Source organism: Cetorhinus maximus, chromosome 3 (assembly GCF_964194155.1).
Source record: "Cetorhinus maximus chromosome 3, sCetMax3.hap1.1, whole genome shotgun sequence".
Classification (NCBI taxonomy): domain Eukaryota; kingdom Metazoa; phylum Chordata; class Chondrichthyes; order Lamniformes; family Cetorhinidae; genus Cetorhinus; species Cetorhinus maximus.
The window spans coordinates 98,283,453-98,301,735 of NC_135881.1; the positions used below are offsets into that span (position 1 = coordinate 98,283,453).

The 18,283-nt window shown below is 44.3% G+C and overlaps 1 protein-coding gene across 3 annotated transcripts in view; it reads right to left on the bottom strand.

Moving 5' to 3' along the window:
- calcr (calcitonin receptor) overlaps nucleotides 1-18,283 on the bottom strand; it is a 418,788-nt gene that overhangs the window by 341,851 nt on the left and 58,654 nt on the right. The gene's annotated exons all lie outside the window — the stretch shown is intronic.

The window sequence follows — 18,283 nt, forward strand, 5'->3', positions numbered from 1 at the left end:
CTTTTTCCTCCTCGCCTGTGCAGCTGAGCCACTTACAGTGCCATGACCGTGGCTGCACTCCCCAGAGGAACTGTCCCTCTCACCGTTTTCCAACACAGAAAAATGGTTCTCGAGTGAGATGCACCTGGGGATTTACTGACTACCTGCCTCATACTTTTTTCCTGACTGATAGTCACCCATTCCCTCTCTGTCTGCACTTCTATAAGCTGTGGGGTGACCACGTCTAAAAACATGCTATCCACGAAATTCTCAGTCTCGCGGGTGCACCTCAGTGCCTCCAGCTGCTGCTCAAGCTCTGAAACTCGGAGCTCAAGTAGCTGCAGCTGGTGGCACTTCCTGTGCATGTGGTCGGTCAGGAGCATCTAGGACTTCCTACATGTTGCAGGCGGTACATAACATGGGACTGAGCTGCCCTGCCATGGCTCTAGTTGAAAAAAAAACCTTACTTTAAGTTAAATACAGTAAAAAAAAGTTAAATTGTTTATGTACTTTAAATAAAAACTAAACTCTTAACTTTCCTTAGCTTAATCTATTTTAAACTGGAGAAAAACACTTAACCACTACTTACCAATCAGATCTCACCTTTGTGCTGAAGTCACTTTTTGAAGCCTCCCCGCACTCACACTGGTTCTGATCTCTCTGCCACTCTCTCGCACTGTCTTGTGATGTCACTCTTGTTATTTTCAACAAGAACTGGCTGCAGGACCCTCTTCCCAGACTGCTTCACCGCATTGCTGACTGCAGGACACACTTCCCAGACTGCTTCACCACGTTGCTGACTGCAGGACACTCTTCTCGGACTGCTTCACCGCGATGCTAACTGCAGGATACTCTTCCCAGGCTGCCTCACCGCGATGCTGACTGCAGGACACTCTTCCCAGGCTGCTTCACCGTGATGCTGACTGCAGGACACTCTTCCCAGCCGCTTCACCACGATGCTGACTGCAGGACACTCTTCCAAGCTCTTCTCTCAGCAGTACTCAAGTTCTGTACAACCAAACGACTATATCCATTTATCTTAGCTGATTTATAATAAATGATTATTTCTCCTTGGCTCAAAAGTTTTCCTCCCTTTTTTCCACCCTAACCCTACAATCCTATTTTTTTGCTTTTGGTTGAAACTCAGGCTGTGTAAACTGTCTTATATGCCTAATGTATTTATGCATTAAGTCATATATTTAAGTACAGAAGGGTGTCATACTGGCTGGAATAGCTGCATCACTGCTAGCTCCATACCAGTATTGTTTGCTGTGATCCCATTGTTCTGCCATTTCACTGTACCTTTTATAACTTCTTTCTGTGATGGTTTAATGTAACTCCTTGAATTAATTACTGACTGCAGTAGTTGCTTGTGGTAAAGCTTTCCATATTTTTATTACCCCTTGGATGGAAAAGTTTCCTTTAACTACCCCCTCCCACAATATCCCCCATACTATACACACCTCTAGTATTAATCCTAAATTTATTACTTTGTTACCAATTCATTAACCAGTGGAGATAATCTTTCATGACTTCTCAAATATTTATATAACTTTAAATACTTGTATTGAAACCTCCCTTAATCTTTTCTGCTCCAGTAAATACAGCCCTTTTCTTCAAGTCTCTCATTCCGGTATTATCCTAATAATATTGGACTTTTCTCATGGCCCGAATATTCTTGTAAATAAAGTTGCACTCAGTATTCAGCAACTGTAACCTAACTGTGTTCTGCATTTATGTAGCACCTTTCTTGACCTCAGGGCTTTAATGAAATACTTTGAAATGTAAGGAGTGCGGCTGCCAATTTGTGCACAGCAAGGTCCCACAAACAGCAATAAGATAATGGCCAGAAGAACTATATATTTAGTAATGTTAGTTGGGGGATAAGTATTACCCAGGACAGAGGGGAAAAACTCCCCTGCATTCTTTCCAAGAAGTGCTATGAAATCTTTTACAGCCAGCTGAGAAGATAAATAAGTCCTCAGTTTAACATCTTAGCTAAATGTCTAACCATACAGCACTAAATGTATTCATGTCTCTGGAGTGGTGCTTGAAGCAATGACTCTCTAATTCAGAGACAAGAGTACTACACTGAGCCAAGACTGACAAATTGCACAGGTTCATCACCACCTCCTTGCTTATTTACATTTGTACAATATTTAATTTACATATTGAGAATGAATCACACCACAGTACAAATTCAGTAGTCATTCCAGGCATATTAACACCATGAAACATTACCTACTAAATGTAATACATCAAGATGCAGACCTGGTGAACATGGGAGATAACTCATGAAAATGCATAAACAAGGCGGTTACAGAAAAGACAAGAAAGCGTTTAAGCTGTCTGGCTAGGACCATATAGTATCAAAGTTAAAAACAAATTTTGAAAACCTACATTTTTGACCTTTTCCAGGTCCTGACCTTCTTGACACTGGGTTGGCCTGGCAGGAAACTCACTGCCACTTTCTGCTCAGGTAGCTGAGAAGAAATTGCAGTTGGATCCCGATGATGTCATCTGAACCTGATATGGATATGTTCAAAAGGAGCCCACTAGCTTTGGATCCGTGTCTTTGACACCGGCTCTTTGGTTCAAGTTAAAATCTCAGTCAGATCCAGGACTAGTAAGTAACATAGGGCAAGTTTAACTGTCAACTCATCAATTTCCACCTAATGCCTAATGTCAAGCACAATGGATGAAGCATTTTTAAATGGTGTGCCATTTTATTAGTAGAGTCTCTTCAAGCTAGATTGCTGCCCCTGCAAGCTGCACCTATCTCACGACAGCCATCCCACAGCATTCAATGGCCCCGATTTTTGTGGCATCAGTCTGAGTTGGGCGGACTTTAAAAATATTGAGCAGGACCTGATTCCAGGATTCCTGCCCCATCCCCACTTCTAGAAAGTTTGCTAGCATGGGATAAGAGTGTGGGTAGCCAGCCCACACACAGTACCCCCATCTTTGGCAGCTTCATTGCGGAATGGGTAGTTAAAATCCCCCACAATTTTGATGGAGCCAGGCCCATTTTGTTAAGAAATGTGGCTCTCAGGAGTCGAGAACCATGGGGTGAATTCTAGTCTCGAGTCCGGAATCAAAACAAAAGACATTCAACATTCTCTTTGAAAAGCATTGTCAGTCTTACCTTTTCATAAATCAATCACAAGCAGTGAAAGTCCTATTAAAGAAACTTTCAATCCACTTCACATCTCTTAATCATGTCCAAATAAACACATGAGTATTGAAAAAAACTCTCCAAAGAAATATCAGGTTATTACAAGGTAATAAAGATGTTAATCATATAAAGCTAGCACTCCCTTCAAGCTAAACAAGTAAACAGATCCCTGCTGAGCCAAGTCCATTAACCATTCTTGGAGCTCAGTCAAGCATTCATAATGAGGCCATCTGGCAACAGTATCAAGAAAAGCAAGTTGAGCAAGTTGATCTGCTTTTCCAGATGGCTAGAGAGCCTAATAGTCATGAATACAACTGGACCGATATCCCAGTAAACGGAGTTGGGCCTTCTAGCCTGTCAATCTCATCATCCGCCTGTCTCCGTTATCACCTCAGGCCTGCCTACAGAGACAGCAGGACATCCTCCAGCCCATGCCTGCCTCCCCGATATGAAAATAGGGCAGGCAAGCTCCTCCAGGACAGAAACAGGATTGCAGAGTTGGGAAAATTTTCAACTCATGATATCTACTTGATGAAAATCTGGCATCATGTTTCTAAATGAGCTGGAGAAAGTTCAATTGTAAGTGAAACTATTAGACTATCACTTTGGTGGCAAGACATAGGATCTTTGCTCACTCTGTATTCTGTAGATTTATAGCTAACTTTGCATTTAACATTGTTCCTCTTAGCTTTGTTTAATGATGTGTAGTTTAAAAGGGGAATCCTTATCTAAATCAATAAACTAATCAACAATGTATAATGATTTTCTATGGTTTATATAGAGTTCTCATAGCGCTGGGAGATGCTTTTTACATTCATTTCTGTCTAAAGTGATATTGTTAAAATAAATCCTCGCTCTTTTTTGTAATGTTTGTATCTTTCTCTCTTGTAGCCAGTGAAGATTTCTATTGTAAAAGCAAAACACTGCAGATGCTGGAAATCTTGAACAAAAACAAACATACCTGGAAAAACTCAGCATGTCTGACAGCATCTGCGGAGAGGGATACAGTTGACATTTTGAGTCCGTATGACCCTTCATCAGAACTAAGACATATAGAGATGAGATGAAATATAAGCTAGAGGAAGGGGGTGGGTCAGGAGAGCTCGATACGGGGTCAGTGATAGGTGGAGGCCAAGAAGAGACTGCCAAAGATGTCATAGACAAAAGGACAAAGGGGTGTTGATGGTAGTGATATTATCTAAAAGATGTGCTAATGGGGACATTAAGGGAAGCAAGCTAGTGGCAGGTCGCCCTAGTGCAGGTGGGGTGGGGGGAAGGGATCAAAATGGGCTAAAAGGTGGAGATGAAACAATAGATCAAAATAAATTTAAAAATAGGAGGGAAGAAAAAAAAATAGTTGTAAATAAAAAATTATAAATTATTGGAAAAGGGGGGGATCAGAAAGTGGGTGGGGATGGAGGAGAGAGTTCATGATCTGAAATTGTTGAGCTCAATATTAAGTCCGGAAGGCTGTAGAGTGCCTAATCGGAAGATGAGGTGCTGTTCCTCCAGTTTGCGTTGAATTTCACTGGAACATTGCAGCAGACCAAGGATGGACAAGTGGGCATGAGAGCAGGGTGGTGTGTTGAAATGGCAAGCAATAGGGAGGTCTGGGTCTGTCTGCAAGCATGCCACCAGGCCTGCGACTTGATGTATTATATTTAACAGGTAATGTTTTGTGGTGTTAGTATGCCTGGAGTGACTAACCTCAAAGGGATTACACTATACTTGCCCACGTTAAAGGGCATCTGCCACAATTATTGCCCTAACCTATTTAAACCAGTCTGCAACCTATTGATTATATTTACATATGATGGTCCCTTTAAAACCCTCATTCAGAACATTGATGCCAACACGGTGGGAGATTTGCAGAACCTCTGCAGGCACATAGGCACACCATGACCTGCAAGCTTCCCTTCAATTACACACCATCCTGACTTGGGGCCGAGGCGTAAATTGATGCGGGGTGACGTCAGGCGTGCGTCCCGACGTCACCACGCGTCATTTAGATTTTCAGTTTGGTGGGCACACAGCCGACTCCGCTGCGCACCTGCCGAACTGTCAAAGGCCTGTTAAGGCCATTAATTAACTAATTAATCCTATTGAGAAAGCTGCCCGTCCAACCTTAAGGTTGTCGGACAGGTGAAGAGTCCAGGCGGCCTTCACATTTTCCATGGAAGCTCATCCACAGGCGGGATGAGGTTTCATGAAGGATTTATAAATTAAATACATTTTTTCATTAAAGTTCACTGACATGTCCCAGCTCATGTGACACTGTCACACGAGGGGATGTCTTAATTTTTTTCTTCCCTTTATTAACATTTTTTAAACTTAAAACTTATCTCCCTGAGGCACAGAGGTACGCATGCGTGAAAGAGCGCAGGCCCCGACTCACAGAACACACCCCCCTCCCGCACAGGGAGCGCACAGCGCTTCCGAGTGCGCATCATGCTGGGCAGGCCTTAATTGGCCCGCTCACGTAAAATGGCGGTGTGGACCCAATCGGGGGCGCTGATCGGGTCCGCGCCCGTCTGTGCCCCCCGTCCCCCCCCCCCGAACAACCCCCCCAATAGGGGGAGAATTCTCTCCTTGGAATTATATCGCCATTCCTTCATCATCATTGTGCCAAAAACTTTGAAATGCCTCCCTAACAGTACTGTGGGTGTACCTACACCTGCACTCTGCAACGATTCAAGAAGGAGGCTCACCACAACCTGCCCAAGGACAAATGGGGATGGGAAATCAATGCTGGCTATGAACAAATAAAAAAATAATTCCAGTTGAGAGCCGTATAGAAATCCTGGATCCATGCTACTCAAAAGAATTCTTAAGCCAGATAATGAAATAGTATTCATGTTAGATGGTGGTGAAACTTAAATTGTCAACCATCTGAGATTTCTAAGAGAAATAATTGACTGAGACAGACATGTGGTATGCCTGAGGCAAAAGTAACCTCAGAAGAGGAGCAGACTGAGAGAAAAATAGAATTCGAGCACAGCAGGACAAAGCATTAATATGGTTGGAATGCTACTGCAAGAAGATCACTGCAATTAGACACTGAAAGACATTTCTGATCTTGGCAGGACGGGGAAAATAAAAGTGATAAAGAGACAGAAGAAAAGGGCAAACCAAGGAGGGTGTAGTTTTCTCTTAATAAGATACAAGTGGCTGCTTGTTTTTTCCCATAATTAAAAACCAACTAACAATATTCATATGGACAGAAATTGCTTGTGCTAAAGCTATGCTTTCTCATGATTTTATTTATAGGTTGTTTATCTCAGCAAAACAGACATTCAGCGATCTTCCATTAAAAGAGAATTTCATCTACTCCAAAAACAGTAGAGAAAAACCAAATTGGTAAATTTAAGCAAATAAAAATATCTTAAATTAGCATTCTTCTTCTTCCACTTCCCCAATTGAATTCAAGGGCATGATTTTTAGCCCCTGATGGGAGTGAGCACGGTGGTGGGTGGAAATATTTGTGCCAGTGGCCAGTGTGCCAATTCGCTGGCATCCCCCCCCCCCCCCCCCCCCCCAACCCCCGCTCACCTCCCACTCCAGGCCATTTTCCCAGAAGCATGATTGGGGTAGCAGGGCTATCCAACTACAAATGACAGGTAGTCAATAAGGTGAGTAAATGGCCACTTAAGGCCTACTAACAGGGGTCAGCTGGAATTTTCAGTCAGCCTTGGAGAACCGCCAAAGCATCAGGGGCTAGACGATCTGCCTGGAGGCAGCCTCCCTGCAACAGACCTGGTGGCCATTGCTCTAGGAAAGCTTTGAGCCCCTCCCTGTCTGCCTGGCTTCAACCCCAACCGCAGGCAACCATGTAGAGGGAGTCCCCTTGCGTCCACCCCTCCCTCCCCACCCCTAACAATAATGGTGGCCCAGCTGTTAAGAGCAATTTTTAATTTAAAATTTGAACAAGTTGGAGAGAGAGCACCTTCATCTTGGGGTGTCCTCTCTCACTCTTACCTGAAATGGCAGCCTTCTGCTTCTTCCAAGCTGGACGACCCACCATTGACCCTCCAGCTTTGAAAGCCCACCTTCCATGCTTAACTAGATGTTAAGCCTGCCCTCTGGCACTAATTTGGGGCAAAACAACACCTGGGTGACTGTTCTCCACACAAGGGGCAGAATTTTGCCCTTAGCAGGCGGGCTCAGTGGGGGCGGTCAGGAAATTGACTGCTGCCCGCAATCAGGACCGGGCCATGATTTCATGCTGGCGGGCCAATTAAGGACCGCCTAGCGTGAAATGTGAGTGGCAGCGCTCAACGCTGCCTGTGCAGGAGATGGAGGGTGAGTGGGCCTAGCGCGAACTTCACGCATGTGCGCAAGTGAGCGGTTCATGATCTCCCTGAGGCACACGCCCGCCCGTCAAAAGAAAATTTCTGCCCAACGTGGAGTTGTGACACAAAACAAAAACAGAATTACCTGGAAAAACTCAGCAGGTCTGGCAGCATCGGTGGAGAAGAAATCAGTTAACGTTTCGAGCCTTCATGGCCCTTCGGCAGAAGCTTTTTGTTTTTATCTCTGTGGAGTTGTGACCCCCATTTGACCTCAATGTTGGATTCCCAACCCAAAACCCAGCTCCAAATTTCCAAATTCAAGTTATCAAGTAGGCATGCTCTTCCCTTTTGTCTGCAGGTAGCTTGGACAACTGAGTTTTTAAACTAGATACAAATTAAATATTATGCCTAACATGGAGGAATGTAAATGCTGAAAACCTGAAAACTAAAACCGATAAAACAGAATTTGTGCTGGAGATACAACAAAGGTCTACTAGCATCTGAAAAGAGAAAAGGTTAGTTTTTGAAGGGTTTACATCAAAATATTATTCTGTGTTTACTCATAAAATATGCTTGAGGCCAAGCTGAATAGGTGCCTTGATTTAGATCGTAAGAATCTCTGTATTATGTATATGTTGATGGAACTTAATATGCCTTCTATGTAAAAGCAAAATACTGCAGATGCTAGAGATGTGGGGGATAATTTTCTCCCCTTCTGGCGGGGTTGGGCGGGAGTGGGTGTGGGCGTGCGTGCAGCCAATCGCCATCCACGATCGGCTGGGCGCCGCCATCTTACGTGGGTGGGGCAACTAAGGCCTGTCCAGCATGACGCACGCCCGGAAGCGCTGAGAACTCCCTGTGCAGGTAGGGGGAGGAGGGAGAGTCAGGGTCTGCACAGAAATCTCCCTGGGGTACAGAGCTGCCTCAGGGAGATTAAAGTTCAAAAAAATTTAATAAAGGAAAAAAATTTAAGACATGTCCCCTCATGTGAAACTGTCACATAAGCTGCACATGTCTATTAATTTCATTAAAAATTTTTACAAGACTTTAAAAACCTTCATGAAAATTCATCCCGCCTGTGGATGAGGTTTCATGATAAATGTGAAGGCCGCCTGGGTTCTTCGCCTGCCCGCCAACCTTAAGGTTGATCAGGCAGCTCAGTTAATAGTTTCAATTGATAGTTAACTGGCCTTAATAGGTCTTTGACAGTTCGACGGGCGCACAGCCGACTCAGGTGCGTGCCTGCCGAACTGAAAATCTGAATAACACGCGATGACGCCGGGATGCATTCCCGATGTCACCGTGCGTCATCTTACGCCTCGGCGAGTGGGCCCCGCCCCCGCTCCTGCTCGCCAAGCCAAAGATTCTGCCCCTGAAATAAAAGCTGAAAGTTTTTTTAAATTAATTTCCAGGATGTGGGTGTCCTTGGCTGGATCAGCATTAATTGCCCATCCTTAATCGCCCTTGAGAAGGTGGTGGTGAGCTGCCTTCTTGAACCACTACAGTTCACGTGTGTGGTAATCTGATGTGTAATATACTTTTAAGAAGAATGTTATTAAGGGAGATCACATAATCTTGGTATCCAATAGTAGAGTAGCATGGGCTAACTCAGAAGTTAGTAGGTAGTAGTGTAGAGATAGAGTTTGAAGTGTAAGCACACGTTTAGTTGCTGCTGAGTACCTTTGTAAATAAACCAGGAGTTTTCACCTATCAAGTCTCTGCTGATCAACTCTATCAATAGTACCAACTCGGCCACCACTCACAACAAGCGTGTGAACAGGATCCAACGAACTGGCTACTAGGATACAATAACATGGTGCAGGTGCACCCATAGTGCTGTTAGGGAGGAAGGGAGAGAAAAACTCCCCAAGGATTCAACCCTGCAGCCTTTGTGGCCCCTGGAAGACTGCAGGGATCTGCGAGTGACTCAGGATGTAGGCGTCATGCACACTCCCTGGAAACCGTGCACATACCTGCAGGATGCGTATCTGTGGTTGCATACCAGCTGCACGTTCAGTGAGTGGACCTTGCAGTTGATGAAGTCCACTGAGTGTAGCGATGGAGACCTGCCACATGAGTGCAGCCAATCACACCATGCACCTGTGGGAATCCCGAGCTCAGGGTGAATCCAATGGTCCTTGCATCCTGGTCCCGGACGAAATGCACATAGTTGTGTGCCATGGAGAAGATGGTATCCATGACCTCATGGATGCATTTGTGGGTGGTGGATTGTGAAATCCCACAGAGGTCACCTGTGGAGCCCTGAAAGGAGCCACTGGCATAGAAATTGAGCACCGCAGTCACTTTCACAGCCACTGGCAGTGGATGCCCTTCATGTCCCTTTGGCACCCAAGTTCTGCAGTAAGTGGCACCAGGTCCCTAGACATGCGCAGTAGTCGGTGACACTGTCTCTCAGTCATCAGCAAGAATGGCAGGCGGCGTCTATAGACCCTTGGTGTCGCTAGGCGCCGACCAGCCACAGCTTGCTGTTGCCCCTGGGCAGTGTGTGCAGGAGTCCCTGCTGCCCCTTCTTCATGAGGTTGCTGCTCCTACCTTTGCACAGCCAGGTGCCTCAGTCGCTCTCTCCTCGGTGTTCTACAGTCTCTGTAGGCCATCAGGCATACAGCTAGGTCACCAGGATCCATGATCCTGATGTGGTCCTCCTACAGCATGAAAGAGAGAGACATGGTTATCATGACTGTACTTGGCAGCTTTCCTGGCCCTGTGAGACTGCCCCTTAATGCTTCCTGGAAAGTGCTAGTTACCCTTCGGATGGCCAAGGATGAGTGCGCTGCATGGCCGCCCTGCCCCCGGACAGTCAACCCCCCCACCTCTTCAGCAGTTGCCTCCAACGTTGGCGAGCACTTGCCCCCAGACACTCCCCCTGCCCCCCAGCAGTCACCTCCGGGGCCAGGCATCAGTTGCCCCCGCCCTCACCCCCAGCCCCAGCCCCAGCCCCAGCCCCAGCCCCGTGAGGCCTGTAAACAACAAGCGAGCTGTAGAGAACGCTTCTGCTCACTCACCTCAGTTCCCCAAAGTGAAGGCTGCCAAGTGCACATCGCTTACGTGCTGTGGTGAAACATGTCGCCGTGCTTTCCCGCTGAGATGGACGGACGATACAGTGGGGTTCCAAGAGCCTGGTGGGATAGCCTTTTAATTATATGCTGATGTTTTACAATTAGCTCCCCACCAACCGATGGCAGGAAATGCGGCCCGCCGTCGGTGAGCTGAGCGGATGACCACAACCTGCTTTAATGCCGTCGTGAAGCAGGTCGCACTATATTTTCTGCGCATGCCACCATCTCGCCTGCCACCAGCGGGCTTGGAAAATACCGCCCATCAACTCCAACAGTGCAGCACTCCCTCAATACCGAACTGAAAAATGCCAGCCTATTTGGCACTCAAGTCTGTGGAGTGGGGCTTGAACTCGTCACCTTCTGACTCAGAGGCAATAATGCTAGCAACTAAGCCAATATCCCTGGCATTACTGGGGTGAATTCTGTGGGCAGAATGAGGAAGTGTTTTGGCTGGGAGCTATGCAGTTTTAATGTCACACCATGCATCTGTTCTTATCAAGAAGTTTTGGAAGCCAACGTGTTTAACAGGCTTGGCTCCCTCTTGGACAGAGAATGCTCTCGAGCAGGCAGGTTTAATGTGAGGGACACACGAGATTATTTAAACAACCAATCTGCCTCCTGGGAGATTTTTTTTTAAATTTTAATGTGCCCCTGACACAAATCCACACATTTTTGTGGATTAAACATACCTGCAAAATGTCTGAAATTTGGCCCCCGATCCCTTCTTGTTGAACCTTCTTGAACCAAACCTTCTTTTTGATTGTTCAGCCATTAAGGATAATAATGGCATCTAGTAGCAAACTTACATCCATTGATACATCCTAAGCTTGAGGGGTCTGGTGCCCCAAACTGAACTTGTTAAGACTGTGCTTACAGGCACGGATGGAAACAAGGGCCAGGATCAGGGGCACGGCGCCATTTTACTTGGCAGGCCAATTACGGGCTGCCCAGTGTGATGTCCGCACACAAGCGCTGTGCGCTCCCTGTGCGGGCAGGGGGTGGGGGAATCCCAAAATCAAGAGTGTGCTCTCTTGTGCATGCGCACGAAAGAGCGCACGCAACTCCCTGAGGCGAAGTGCTGCCTCAGGGAGATTGGCTGTAAATGTAAAAAGCCTAAAAATAGAAAAATTAAATTTCCGTAACATGTCCCCTCATGTGACAATGTCACATGAGTTGGGACGTGTCCATAATTTTCACAAAAACTTCAATAACATTTTTTACAACCTACATGAAACCTCATCCCGCCCATGGATGAGATTTCATGCTTTTTCTGATTCGCGTTGGGGCTCCTGGCCTGCCCGCCGACCTTAAGGTTGGATGGGCAGGTCCTTTAATTACTTAATTGATCCTGTCGATGGCCTCAATTGGCCATTGACAGGTTGGTGGGCGTGCAGCTGATTTTGCTGCGTCCCCGCCTTCCTGAAAATTTAAATGAGGCGCGGTGATGTCGGGAGCTCCCCCCGACATCACCGCGCATCATTTTACGCTTTGGTGAGCGGGCCTGGCCCCCACTTGCTGACGCGTAAAATCCTGCCCCTTGTTTCCATCCGTGCCTGTAAGCACAGCCTTAGCAAGTTCAGTTTGGGGCACCAGGCGCCTCAAGCTTAGGATGTATCAATGGATGTAAGTTTGCTACTAGATGCCATTATTATCCTTAATGGCTGAACAGTCAAAAAGAAGTTTTGGTTCAGGAAGGTTCAACAAGAAGGGAGGGAGGCAGAAAACAGGAAACTATAGGCCAGTTAGCTTCATGTCTGTCTTGGGAAAGTTATTAGAATCAATCATTAAAGAGGTTATAGCTGGGCACTGAGAAGAGCTCTAGGCAATTGGGAAGAGTCAGCATGGTTTTGTGAAAGGAAAATCCTATTTAACCAGTTTACTGGAGTTTTTTGAAGGAGTAAAATGCACAGTAGATAAAGGGACACCTGTAGATGTACTGTACTTGGATTTCCAGAAGGAATTTGATAAGGTCATCAAAGATTATTATGAAAAATAAGAGCGCATGGCGTATTGGGTAACATATTAGCATGGATAGAAGATTGGCTGGCTGGCAGAAAACAGAGAGTATGCATAAATGGGTCTTTTTTGATTGGCAGGATGTGACAAGTGGTGTCCCACAGGGGTCTGTACTGGAGCCTCAACTTTTTACAATTTACATCTATGACTTAGATGAGGGGAGTGAAGGCATGGTAGCTAAATTTGCAGATGACACAAAGATAGGTAGGAAAGAATGTTGTAAAGAGGACATGAGGAGGTTGCAGATGGGAAAGATAGGTTGAGTGAGTGGGCAAAAATCTGGCAAATGGTGCTTAATGTGGGAAAATGTGAAGTTGTTCACTTTGGCCCGAAGAACAAAAAAGCAGAGTATTACTTAAATGAAGAACGGCTGCATAATTCTGAGGTGCAGTGGGATCTAGGTGTTCTAGTACATGAGTCACAAAAAGTGAGTATGCAGGTACAGCAAGTAATTAAGAAGGCTAATGGAATGCTTTCCTTTATTAAGAGAGGGATTGAACATAAAAGTAAAGATGTTATGCTTCACTTATACAGGGCATTGGTGAGACCACACCTCGAATACTGTGTGCAGTTTTGGTCTCCTTATTTAAGGAAGGATGTAAATGCATTGGGGGTGGTTCAAAGGAGGTTTACTAGATTGATACCTGGAATGAGCGGGGTTGTCTTATGAGGAAAGTTTGGATGGGCTGGACTTGTTTACACTGGAATTTAGAAGAGCGAGGGGTGATTTGATTGAAGTATACAAGATCCTGAACGGCCTTGACAAGGTGGACATCGAAAGGATGCTTCCTCTTGTGTTTTAAAGTTAGGGGTCGCCCTTTTAGGACAGATAGGAGGAGAATTTTTTTCTCTCAGAGGTTGTGTGACTTTGGAATTCTCTGCCTCAGAAGGTGGTGGAGGCGGGGTCATTGAATATTTTTAAGGCAGAGGTAGATAGATTCTTGTTAGGCAAGGGAATGAAAAGTTATCGGGGTTAGATGGGAATGTGGAAATCGAAACACAAGAAGATCAGCCATAATCTTATTGAATGGCAAGCCGGCTCAAGGGGCTGAACTCCTGTTCATATTTCTTATGTTCTTATGTCCTAAGTTTTATCTTTCTAAAACAATTCACCAGTCTCCTTTTATAAGTCTGTAGGAGATTGGTGAAAACCTCATGGAATTTCAAGGTCATTTAATATACAGACACTACATGAAATTAACAAACTACAAAATCCATTTGTTAAAGTAATCATCAGGTCAATTCTTTGTTTGATATTAGTTATTAAGTCTACCTGACTCCATGTATTCACCAGATACCAGGAAACTCCAGAACTATTTCAAGACATGAAAATTATTTAACATTGTTATGGGGCTCAGAATAGACTGGCAAATTGACAAGGACAGTTCACTCCTAAGTCAGCCCAAAATGTAGCAGCATTTTCAAAACAAAATAATTATCTACAAGAAGCAGTGCAAATCAAAATAGAGACGTTCAACGGAAATTAACATGTGCATTAGGAGCAATGCAGACAATGATCTTAAACAGTATTGATTGAAAGAGACAGTAAATTGCGGGAGCTTACATTGTGTCACTCCAGTACTGGCATGACAATATTGTGACTTAAAACTATTTTTATAAAGCTACATTATAAAAAGACTGAGGGCAGAATCGTCCCAGATTTGCATGGAGTGCGGTACTGGGCATGAAAAGTGATGTTTTACCTGCCGACCGCAATGGTGGGTTTTTGTGCCATATTGTCCGCTTCCCGCCTCATCAATGATGCAGCCACAGGAAACACACCATCTCACTGGGAGGTGGCCTCTGAAACATCCTCACGCTGTTACCTCACCGGTTCCTTGCTCCAGGTGCCATTTCTAAACTGCAGCCATGCACACAGTTCTCAATGTTGGCAGCCCAAGACAGCTCCAGTGAAGACATGACACATTGTGCTTCCACACACACCCAGGGATACCCCCCTTCCCCATAGAGCCCTCGTCCTGCAGCCTCTTCCCATGCCTGAGGCCACTTCTCCCGCTTCACCAAGCAAGCCCTAGCCCTGCAGCCATTGAAAAGCCACCTCCGCCTTACGTCTAGTCTGGTAGGTAGCGACCTGCCCGTGAGTCCCCCTAAAAGTGATGTGGTGCTGTCTGTGAAGCCTGGCACTGATGACCGCGAGTGCTGCCGGAAGCAAGGTAGGCAAACAAACCTCGATGTCCCGAGAGGAGTGCAGCCCGGTGCACATCGCTTACATACAATTGTGAAACATGTTGGCATGCAATTATGCCGACATGCTCGGGAGATCCAGCGTTGGAGGGTAATTTCGATGAGCAAGGCTTATAATAAGATGCTAAAGTATTGAAATTAGGTCCCCGACGTACAGTGGTGGTCTATCCCCTGGCCTAACCCACAGGGAGTCACAATCAAAAGCATCTTTATCCTCTGGAGAGATAAGACAATTCACTCCACAAGATGTCTTATAAAGGTAAAATACTGCAGATGTTGGAAATCTGAAACAAAAACAAAAAATGCTGGAAAAACTCCGCAGGTCTGACAGCATCTGTGGAAAGAAAGACAGAGATAAAATTTTAAGTCCCTCTAGCTCTGAAGAAGTCATACGGACTCAAAATGTTAACTTTGTCTTTCTCTCCACAGATGCTGTCAGACCTGCTGAGTTTTTCCAGCATTTTTTGTTTCTGTTTTGGTACAAAATGTCTGGTAGTCCTCAGAAGCCACCTTGACTTTCAGTCTTTTTAAAATGGAAGAAAAGTCGGTCGGAAACTGAGTGACTTTAGGAAAGGCTGCCCCGCGGATATAATACGCTGCAGGTAGCCTTAACAAGCTCAGGGTTGGAATTCTACCCCAAGTGTCAGGAAGACCCGCCCCAAAAGCTGCTGCCCAATATGATTGGCCAGAAGCTCTTGCAGTCCAAGCAGCGCCAAAACTCAGTTGCGAGCACCACTTGGACTGAAAGCAGGCCCACAAGGAAGTGTCATGGATGCCGGAGACAGGTGAGTCCCAGGCTTTCTGGGCAGGTAAAATCCATCACCCATCTTAAGGTTTGTTGTTTGCTATCTGGCTTGAACTCCAACCTGCTTAGAGAGAACATGAATGGACTCTCCCAGTTCAGCAATTGAGGAATAAAAAAAGCCCCTCTCTATAAATATTTAAATTAAGGTCAGGTTGGTTTAAAAGTACTCAGAAAGGCCAGCACTGAATTTACATTCCATTCAGTGTTATTCCAAATTCATGTGAGATTACTGCCAGCAGATTCACTCGCTCCGCCTTCCTTTGCAGTCAGACCTAGCCTTCACTTTGGGTTAACACTGCAAGCCCGGTATTGGTACAAAGCAGAAATTATTTTGCACTGGCGCTGTATTTGCAGAATATATGCATGCTAACTGATATTGCAAGATCATAAATGGAATTCAACAGCTGGCAAGTTACATCATCCAGTTACCGATGCATAACCTACTTTTATTTGCTCTATTACACCTCAGGCATGAACAGTGAAGTAGACAGGAAAAAAAAATACCATCACTGTTTGTATTTTAGCACTTTATTACCAACTTTCACAGATTTTTGTCTCAGCTCCTGTTCTTTAAATTGCTCATCTCTTGAGATGTACAGAAACCGTGCCAACAATCCATTAAACAGACGCTGACTCCATTCAGAGCCATTGAAACTTCATTCACCTAACTACATTACAATGGAAAAGCTGCAATGCAGGAGTTTCAGGTTGCAGGTTGTTTAATACAACAATGGAAAACAAAACAATAACATTTTTGATGTTGTCAGCATTGTGGCATCATTCAGGTACTTCGGAAGTGATGAGGGCATTGCAACTCAATTTATGCTACAGTGTGCATTATTCAGCCAAAGTGTTGTATTTTCACATCTATTATGGTTCAGAGCTCTTGACTTTCATGTGGCTCATCCCTGTAGACATCTTCACCAGCTGTCATCACAATATGCATGATTCAGCTCCGCAAAATATTTAAAATAACCAGTTCATCTACCTGTGGGTTTATTTCCTTTAGTGCTATTTTGAGAACACATAATAAGTTTGCTTAAGCTTCTTGTTTACTTTGGAATTACATTTCAAATTAGTAGATTAATGTCTGTATTACGGTGATATAGCTGAGCATTTATGCCAGAACCTAATCAACTGCATTAGAAATAGCACATAGAAGTAATTAAATTCATTTGTCTTAAATCCTCAATTATATCCCACTGAGCAGAAGGCTCTTGGCATAAATTTATATTACCCCAGAGCCAACATAGAGCACAATCTGAGCCACATTACGCCAGGAAAACAAATCCATACGTTCCAAAGCACTTGCATCAAAAGTGTAATTAATCTATATAATTACATTTTGCATTCATTCATAAGGTAAAAGTCTGCCCAGTGATTGTGATTAATGTCTGCAGGATGTGTGAACTATCCATAAAACATGGAGCATGCTGATTAGCTCCAATGTCGTACTGAAAAGAAACCAAATGAATCACAAATCAGTATCTATTAAGTGAAGTACTTTCATTGGCTGAAGTCTTTGTTACCATTTAAGCTTTCTCTCAACATCCTTTGCTCAGGTTCAGGACAAAAACACAGTTTTTATAACCAAATTGTTATGAAGATCACATGTGGATTATTGTAATACCAACAAATAAAAATGAACGCGGGACTAAATACATCAGAGCTCTATTTGAAGTGTTAATATGCACTCCTGTCCATTCTGAAAATAGCAGTCAGACCAACTTAGCAGGCTAAAGCAGGCAGTTGAATGTATTTACAAGGATTTATCATTACTTTGAAGCAGAGTGACAAAACAAACTCGCAGCAAATTCAAATCTTAATTTACACAAATCTTCACACTGTGCTAAATTTTAAAATTCTACCATCTTTCTCAATATCATAGTTGGGCGATTTTAACCGTGGGAGGGCTAACTGGCAGCATGTTCTGGCTGGTCTGCCCACTGCAGGGAACAAAGAGGCTGTTGATGTTTAAATCAAGCTAGTGAGCTGTGGTAAAAAATACAGAATTAATAATTGTACTTTTAATGGAGAAAGTTATTGGAGATGGAGGACCTTAGAGATTTAGGTTTCAATTTCACAAGACATTGAAAACAGTACCTCAAGCAGATATAGCCAAAAAGAAGGCAAATGGAATGCCGAGTTTTGCTGCAAGAAGTAGAGATTATAAAAGTTGAGATGTAATGTTAAATCTAAACAAAAACATTGCCATTTCATAATTGCAGCACTGTTGTCAGTTTTGGGTTCCACACTGCAGGAAAGATGCTGAGCCAGTTTAGAGTACAGTGCACAATTACTAAAATCTAGTATGAGGAAATACAAAGAAAAGCTTAAAAAAACTGGGGCTTTTTTGGTACAACTGGGGAGATTAAGGGATTATTTACTACAGTTGTCTAAAACTAGGAAGTGATGAGACAGTGTAGATAGAAACAGGTTGTTTCCAATGTTTGAGGGGTGTAGAATAAGGGGGCATAAATATAAGGCTATTTGTATTGTTAGTAAATAGAGACAGATTAAGTGAGTTATATTGGTATTTACGGCTGTTAGGAATAAGTATTAGCTTTAAAGTTTAAGTTTGGTTTGTATTACTGTATTTGTGTGTTAAGGAAAGGTCAGGTTAAGTTTGGGACTTAATTTTCCCGAAATTGCACAGGCGGGTAAAATGGAGTCCTACCCGCCAATGAAAATGGCGGATTTTCATGCTGTATTTTCCTCAGCCCGCCTCATTATGTAT